Source organism: Rattus norvegicus, chromosome 11 (assembly GCF_021556685.1).
Source record: "Rattus norvegicus strain SHRSP/BbbUtx chromosome 11, alternate assembly SHRSP_T2T, whole genome shotgun sequence".
Taxonomy (NCBI): Eukaryota; Metazoa; Chordata; class Mammalia; order Rodentia; family Muridae; genus Rattus; species Rattus norvegicus.
Genome location: NC_141544.1, coordinates 83588024 through 83596280, shown reverse-complemented (window position 1 = coordinate 83596280; position 8257 = coordinate 83588024). Strand labels below are relative to the sequence as shown.

The 8257-nt window shown below is 43.9% G+C and overlaps 1 long non-coding RNA gene across 10 annotated transcripts in view; it reads right to left on the bottom strand.

Annotated features, from left to right (window-relative positions):
* Positions 1-608: 608 nt before the first annotated feature.
* Positions 609-8257, bottom strand: part of LOC102553680 (uncharacterized) — a 31576-nt gene continuing 23927 nt past the window's right edge. For 3 of the 10 annotated variants that reach the window (XR_015633101.1, XR_015633102.1, XR_015633105.1), the window contains 4 exons: positions 6853-6946; positions 5693-5783; positions 4017-4122; positions 3103-3323 (listed from right to left, as the gene is read on the bottom strand). This is a non-coding gene — a long non-coding RNA (uncharacterized LOC102553680). Of the gene's footprint in view, positions 2949-3102; positions 3324-4016; positions 4123-5692; positions 5784-6852; positions 6947-7975; positions 8097-8257 lie in introns of those variants that run through there. The other 7 variants (XR_015633104.1, XR_015633107.1, XR_015633103.1 and 4 more) reach the window with 6 other exon arrangements.

Here is an 8257-nt window from a genome sequence, read left to right as displayed (position 1 = left end):
ATGCTCAGTCACCCAGGAGTGTTGCTATCAGAAGGCGTGGACTTGTTGGAGAAAATGTGTCACTGGGAATGTGCTTTGGAGTTTGAAACACTCAAGCCAGGCCCAGTGGCTCTCTCTTCCCCCAAGCTTATGACCTACCCAACACCACACCATATGTTAGTTGTCTAAGTATTGTTCAGCGATACTGTTGTGTTTTATAAAAAGAAAGAGGAAGGAATATGTTTGGTGGAGGCATGGTATGGTGTGAATGAAGGTGGTGCCTCTGCGGGCCCATGCTGAGGCATCCCTTTCCTCTGAGATAACAGGTATAGTATAGAATAGAGTTTATTTAGGGAATGGGGAGGAGAGTTGAGGGAGTAGTAGAGACAGAGAAAGGCAGAGAGAGAGAGAGAGAGAGAGAGAGAGAGAGAGAGAGAGAGAGAGAGAAGAGGAGTAGAGAACAGCATGAGCAAGTGGAAAAAGAGAGGAAGGGAATAGAGAAAGGGAGGAAGAGGGTAAGGGAGCAGGAGCAAGAGGAGAAGTGATGGCGCCCACACCACCACAGTACTGAGAACTGAGCATAGGCCTGGGGGAATCTAACAAAAGACATAGCTTCGGGTCATTCGTCAAGAGAGAATGCCAAAGCTTTACTGAGGTTCACACAATATATACACCAAATCCACCAGGTAGAAAAATCCCGGAAGCACAATGGAAAAATAAGTTTACGTTCTCAGGATAAAAACAGGAACACAGAAATGACTCAGGACTTTGTCATTCGGCCATTTTAACCACAGCTGCTACATTGTGGGCTACAGCCTTGGGCAACAAGCTAGTGGAGCAATTCATCCCATAGGGGTTGGGGCTGGGTTCAACAATTCCCCCTTTTTTATTTATAAATTAGTGTCTGTCTTGGGTGACTCATGAATGTCAGTGTCTGCCTTACCCACCTTTGGGCAGCCCACTCAGGCCTCATGGACCCCCTGTCTTAGGTTGACAGCCACCCTTATGGTCTTACCCATCCTTGGCTGCCTAATTTTTATATATCAGTCATATCTGAGTTGATGGGTTGCCTTCTGCCAAAGATAACATTATCTGTCGATTGACAGCTTAGCTCTGGGCTTGTTTTCTGCCCAGGCGACAAAGAAAAAACACAAACACAAGGGCAGCTCCAAGAGCAATAATGCCCAAGGAGAAGGTGCCAATAGCAGCCGTGATGCCAAAGTCTCTCTTATGACAGTCAGGATCAGTTGATTTTCTCTTGAATGATTGACAGGCAATGGAACTATGCCTTGGATCTGCACAACCAGGGCAGAGTCCTCTGGTCCCCAACAGCTTCATGTATTCCTGTGAAGAATAGTCAAGACTACCTCCAGCATTAGTACCATTCCAAACCACCAAGAAAAATGGAGGAATAACACAGGTGAAGGAAGAGATATTAAAATTTTTACTAAACCTACTATTTTCAAATTTAAGGGAAACTTCAAAGGTGATAGATGTATCCAATAGGCAGTGGAATTAAAAGCTACCCCCTGTCTTAACATCAGAGGAGTGCCATCCAGGCATGTAAGAGGACCACAAAGACACATTCCAGGGGGAAGTGGAGGGAACAATGTGTCCTGCCTGTAACTGTTCTTATACAAGTTTATGTGTTACCTCCAATTTTTTCAGAGAAAAGGGGCCACTGCTCCACCCATACAGGATCATAACAGGAAGCAATTTAGCAGTGACCTCCATGATAAACTTCCTAATCCCATCCCACCTTCATGGGCTCAAATAACTAGGTCCCCATCAGACACAGGTTGAGGGTTCCCCTGTAGGTACCGCCCCAAACCCTTACTGGGGGGAAATTCCTATTTATGCAGTATCCTCTGTACTGGTTGGGTGGTAGCCACCACTCCCATATGATATAAGATGTCCCTCCCCCATTCCGCAGCAGCATCTCTCTGAGCTGTCTGGGTGCACTGCTCCTGACATTCTCCTCTCCATATGAGACAATCTCCCCCAGACAGCACTGTCCTACATAATTCTAAGTAAAGGTAGCAAAGGGACCATAAGCAGAGCAACTCCTTAAAACTCAGAGGAACATGTTGTCTAATAAATTGGCCTGCATTGTTGGAGTCTGACACCTCAACAACAGGATATACTGCTCACTGTCAAGGGTGAGGCTCAGAAAAAATTATCCCTTTCCTTGGAGCCTTAACACCACTCCAAGGAAGGATAGGATTCATAGGCAGAAGGAGCAGTAGCTCCCTCTTCTTTAAAGAAGGGATTTTTACTAGGAGGACAAGATTCTGATTTTTTAGCAACCCTGCACTTACTAATCTTCTTTTTAAGCTCCTCTATTTCTTTTTCTAGTGTCTCTACTTCATCCTCCTCTGAGCTTGAATCTTGATCTGAATCAGAGGTTTGTGAAGACTTACGGGAGGCATCATCCTGTGCCGCTCCAAATATTCTTTCTATCTCTGACATTTATTCTTTATTTTAGCATTAGTACTCAAGACAGCATCCTTGACCAATCTCCACAAAGAGAAAATGGCAACAAGAATGCTCTCAGAGCCATCTCTCTGCAGTGTTTTTTGCAAATCTGTCTTAACATGTTACCAATCAGGAATATTAAGTCATCCTGAATGAACAAGCCAGGGACTAGTCTTTTCTAAAGTTTTAATAAATTCTTTAGCTGTTTTTACCTTTATCTCTGTTCCTGCTGTCTGAGCAGAGCTACCATCTAATCTGTTGGATATAATGTGGAACTTGAGGTTCCCATGGTGTGATCCTTTTACTTACTGCGAACTAAGTTTACTTTTGGTTTGATGCTGCACCACTCACCCAATACATTCCTTTTGCTTCACCAGCCAGCTTCTTAGAATGATCCTGTCAGGGGCTCCTCACTTTCCTGATCTCAGTGGGACCACCACTTGATGGCGCCTGTGCCACTACAGTACTGAGAACTGGGCATAGGCCTGGGGGATCTAACAAAAGACACAGCTTTGGGTCATTCATCAAGAGAAAATGCCAAAGCTTTACTGAGGTTCACACAATATATTACACCAAGTCCACTGGGTGGAAAAACCCCGGAAGCTCAGTGGAAAAACAAGTTTACGTTCTCAGGATAAAAACAAGATATAGAAATGACTCAGGACTTTATTATTCGGCCATTTTAACCACAGCTGCTACATTGTGTGCTACAGCTTTGGGCAACAAGCTAGCGGAGCAACTCATCCCACAGGCGTGGAGGCTGGGCCCAAAAGAAAAGAGAAGAGAGCAAGAGAGAGGAGGGGACATGCAGCCCCTTTTATAGTGAGTCAGGCACACCTGGCTGTTGCCAGGTAACTGTGGGACAGGACCTAGACAAAATGCCAACAATTACTATACACAAAAATATAAATTGTTTTCACACACATAAGCTCACTTCTTTAATCAAATGGCTAAGTATAGAAAAGTTGTTTTTAATTACTGAGACATCCCTAGATTCATATTAGTGAACATGGGGTGTTTCTTCACTACTGGTTTGCTCGGTTTTTTTTAATCAGTCCTCCAAACAATGGCATGGGTTGTTCTATCCAGGTTGTCCTTGTGTTTGCTTTGCTTTGCATCACTGCAATAAGCAACTGTGTATATGTGTCATTCATGAGTACATTCTTTGTTAAATTTAGACAAGCTCACATTCTCCTCTACCTTCCCATACTCCAGTTTCCAGCCTGGTCCTAGTCATCTCATTCTCCCTCTCTTGAACATGGTGGGTTGTGTTCTCATCTCTGTGAGATTCCTCTCATCCTAGATTCTGGATTAGTCCTTCAGCAAAAGATTACCACTTTTACTTTTGGAGTAAATCAAGCTGATAAGCAGCCTGGGTCCCCTTTTTATATGAAAGCTTTGGCTTGTGAGTCTCCATCCTTCTGGGTTATACAGATTCAAACCTAACCTGTGTGTGTAAGACACCTGGTCCACCAAGGGCCCCGCAGAGGACAATCTGCTTTCCTATTATCTTGCTGAGCTAGCAGACAGGTAGCTTTGTTTCATTTTGTTTCTTAACCTACATTTTCCCTGTAGGTGTGATCCTCTAAGGACACCAGCTGAAGCAGGTTCTCATCCTGGCTCCCTCTCTTACATAGGATAGACCTTGTTTTCTGTTCCTTGGTGGGCCTGAAAGCCAGAGCCATAGCAGTAGAGGTTGTTTGCTCCCTCACAGTCTAACTCTCACACACACACACACACACAAACAAACACATACACACACATACACACACACACACATAAACACATACACACACATACACATACACACACACACACACACACACACACACACAAGCCACACACACACACACCCAGCAAGCCACTCATCCCAGGAGAGCATGTCAGCTATATGACATTGGATCCCTCCCTACGATGGCTGACATCTCTCTTCCAGACCTACACTTAGCTCTTCATTGTGTGGTCTCCTGGGTTAAGTCTGGTCAGGTGAATGCAGTATGTTTCCTGTGGTTTTATTCCCCCTGAGCTCTACAGTAAGTAAGCTGACCCTTCCCCTATCCATCTGCTCAAGATAGGCCATTTGGGGATAAATTAACTGTTCCCTAGAAGAACTGTGGTGTTTTAAGTTGGTTGGAAACCTTAAAGATGGCCTAAACCAGAGAGAAGTGTTGGTTTTCCTGACTGTCCTAATACCTTCTAGTCAGGGCCTGATACTGCTGTAACTCTTTCCTCTTTCTTTCACTCCATGTTTCTTTTTCTATTGCAGTTAAAGATGTCTACAGATTGTAGGTTTCTTAGCCAAGCTCAATATCCAGTATGGAAATAGCCAAGAATAGTAACAATACATGGATTATAATTTTATACCAATATTTTTAGATGGAACACAAGATCAAAATATTATTTTTTAGTTAGTTGTAGGACTGGGGAACTTCTGGTGTACTAGGAAAGTACTCAGTAACTGAGCCATGTTCCCAGCTCAATTTTTGCTTTTTGAGACAAAAACTTTAAATAACTTGCCCAGGCTGACCTCTTTAGCTCAGGCAGGCTTTGAACTCATGACCCTCCTTGCCATAGCCTCCTGAGTAATGTAACTGATGCCCATTGTTAGAAGTAACTCGGACCAGAGATGGGCAGCTCTCTGTGACTCCCTACTTAAGCATGAGTAAATGAAGGTTCTTTTTAATCTTTTTCCTCCCGTGCTTATTAAACAGGTCAGGGATCCCCTTGCTCTAAGAACATTGTTCCTTTGTTTCCCCGACATGTGGAACTACTTCGGTGTTGCTGATCTCCTAGTCTGCTAATACCGGGCTAGAGGGAGAGATAAAGCCATACATGATGTGCTGAATTGTAGTGTGAGGCCTTGCTCTACACGGACATATTTCAGAGTGTTGGGACAATGCCATGAGCTGCTTGCTCAAGATAGAAGATTTTCTACAAGAAAGATTTCTTAAAATTGGGGCTGTAGGTCATGTTTGCAGGCTGATGTTTGCTCACTGGTCCCCAAATGGAAGTCATCCTATCCTAGATCTGCAGGATGCTCAGAGGTCTTGTGACTTCTGAGGTAAGCCTTACTGAAAACACCACCCTGAGAACCAGGCTGGGGGATCTTTAGCTGCATGCCAGTATGGAACAACTTCATAACACTAGACTATCTGTCCCCTCTCTATTATTCTAGGACACTTAGTATGCCCAGTACCTAGGTGGGTGCATCTCACAATCAGGTAGAGGTCAATGGTACCTTTGGAGACAGAACCATCCAGAACATCTCCTTCCCTTCCTGCTGCCGACTTCGCAAAGCTGCTTCTGAGACTTAATGACGAAATGCAAATCTTGAAGAGGGGGGGAAAAAAAAGCACAGCACTTTCAATAACCCAGAGTCAACAGGGAGAATGTAACTTCCGTAATAGAAAACTCAAAAAGTGTTCAGCAAACAAAAAAAAAAAAAAAAAAGAGAGAGAGAGAGAGAGAGAGAGAATATGCATCAAAATGACATTCTGTGTTCAGTCATCCCGCGATGCCTGCTCGAGAAAGATAAATGCGGCAAACTTATCAGCCAGCACTTTGGAGCATCTGCTCAGTCATAATTACAATGGTGCTTAAGAGAACTGCCCCGGAATGAGAGCACCCGAATCGCATCATCTCTTCCAAGGGCGCAGCGTTTTTCAAGTCCTTTCCCTCTAGGAAGCTGACAGGCAAGACACTGTAATTCGAATAGGGATAGAAGTAATCTCCTTGTTAAGTTCCTTACAACACTTAGAATCACAAAATCATAAAGCCTCAAGGTCAGGAGAGAAACTGAAGGTTATTTATTCCCGCTGATTCAGAACTCTCCTTCACAATACCACAACCAGCTCGGCTCTCAAAGCCTCAGGGATGGGAGTCCCCACCCCCACCTCCAGGCTAAATAGATGACCTGTTTCCCACAACCTACAGGCAGAGATTCCCTGGGATGAGTGCAGGTTTCCTATGGACTCATGATGAGACACCGTAAGAGGCTTGTCAACTTCTCCCTCCAGCCGATTCCCTCCCGAGAGCTCCCCGTGTCTCTTACTCACTGCATTAAGTCCTATCACCTCGCCTTTTCCCATCTTTCATGAAGATTAATGCCACTACAGTGAGAGTAGATTCGCATCGCAAGTGAGCTTCTGATGAATGGATGAGTTCAATACCCCTGCCCTGCACTTTCTTCTCCTTCCAATGCCCCCATGGAAAGATACAGCAAGAAGTCATGAGCAAGATGCAGGTCCCCAGACATTGACCTTACCAAGCTCTAGCACAGTAATAAATAAACCTCTACAATTTATAAAGAACCCAGTCTTGGACACTTCGTTACAGTATCTCATTATGGTTCTCTCTATATTTCTCTCATTAGAGACACTGAGCTTTTTTTTAATGTACCTTTGGCCATTCATGTGTCTTCTTTGGGGACTGCAATGATCCTCAGTCTGTCATCAAATTTCACATTCATTTTGCTTAGCTCTGGAGAGATGGCCTGAGTCAAACCATAGAGAAATGCAAGAAGTAGTTCAGAATGGAAATAATTGGTGCTCTGGAACAGGCTGTGCTAAGTGTGGCTAGCCTTTCAGCTTTAATATCCTGACATTCTTACAACAGAACCCCTTTCTTTAAAGTGGGAGCCTCTTCCACAGGGATATAGCCTTCCATACAGGCTGTATACAGGATCCAGGTCTAGCTCAGACAAGGTTCCCCACACCCTACAGAAGTAGCCACGGAGAACACAAAGTAGAAAGTACAAGTGCCTGGAAATTTGAATCCAATCAGCTAACAATGTGCAGTCCTGCAAAGCAGCGGCTTGCTTTTCTAGACAGAACCTTAACTTAGCAAACATAATTAATTCCACCCATTGGCCACAATGTTCCTTTCCAGTTCACTTCAATCCAGGGGTCCTCCACCTTGGATACTTATTAAAGCCATTTGAAACACTGTTTTAAAAACATGGCCCAATCTGAATAAAACTGGGTGGGGGAAGGAGTACAGGTTTCTCCGCAGAGCTAGGAACCATACTTAGGCTACCTAGAGGACTCCTGCTCCAATCCTGTGCCCGCAGCATGGATTCCTCTCCCCAAGCAAGATAAGTCAGAGGCTTTCACTGTGTGTTTAAATGTAATCTTCCCCAGCCTTCTCTTTCCCACACCAACCCAAGGGGAGAAGTGCAGAGATGAGAGAGCAGGGGAACCTGGGAGTCAGAAGGAGGTGGAGGTGGGATTCTAGCAAGCAGAGAAGGCATAATACCAACCCGAGAACTATAAACTAGGGTGCAGCTACCAAATTACCGAAGTGGAACATTTTTGTTACAAGGTTTATGTTAACTTTGCTTGGGATTATTTAAAAACAAAAACAAAGACCAGCATGTTAATGGTTTTACAAATCCTGAGAAAACAATGTTTACATTTCAGAAAAGTTTCAAAGAGAGTAAACAAAAACAAGAAAAAGGAGTGGTATTCAGAGAGCAAAGCGAGCCCTGTGATTACATCATTAACTTCTATTGAAAATAGTTTACCTCTTAGCTGTTCTTAAGCACAGTGTCTTTTCCTGGGCAATTCGGTTTTGTTCTCTTTCTCCCTATCACAGACTCAGGTGGCCAGCCTGACTCAAAACAGAGGTTTTGGATAAAACCTTTAGACCAGTGGTTCTTGTAACCCCTTTGACAAACCCCTATCTCCAAAAATATTTCCATTGTGATTCATAACAGGAACAAAATTACAGTTATGAAGTAACAACAAAAATAATTTTATGGTTGTGGGTCACCACAACATGAGGAACTGTATTAAAGGGTCACAGC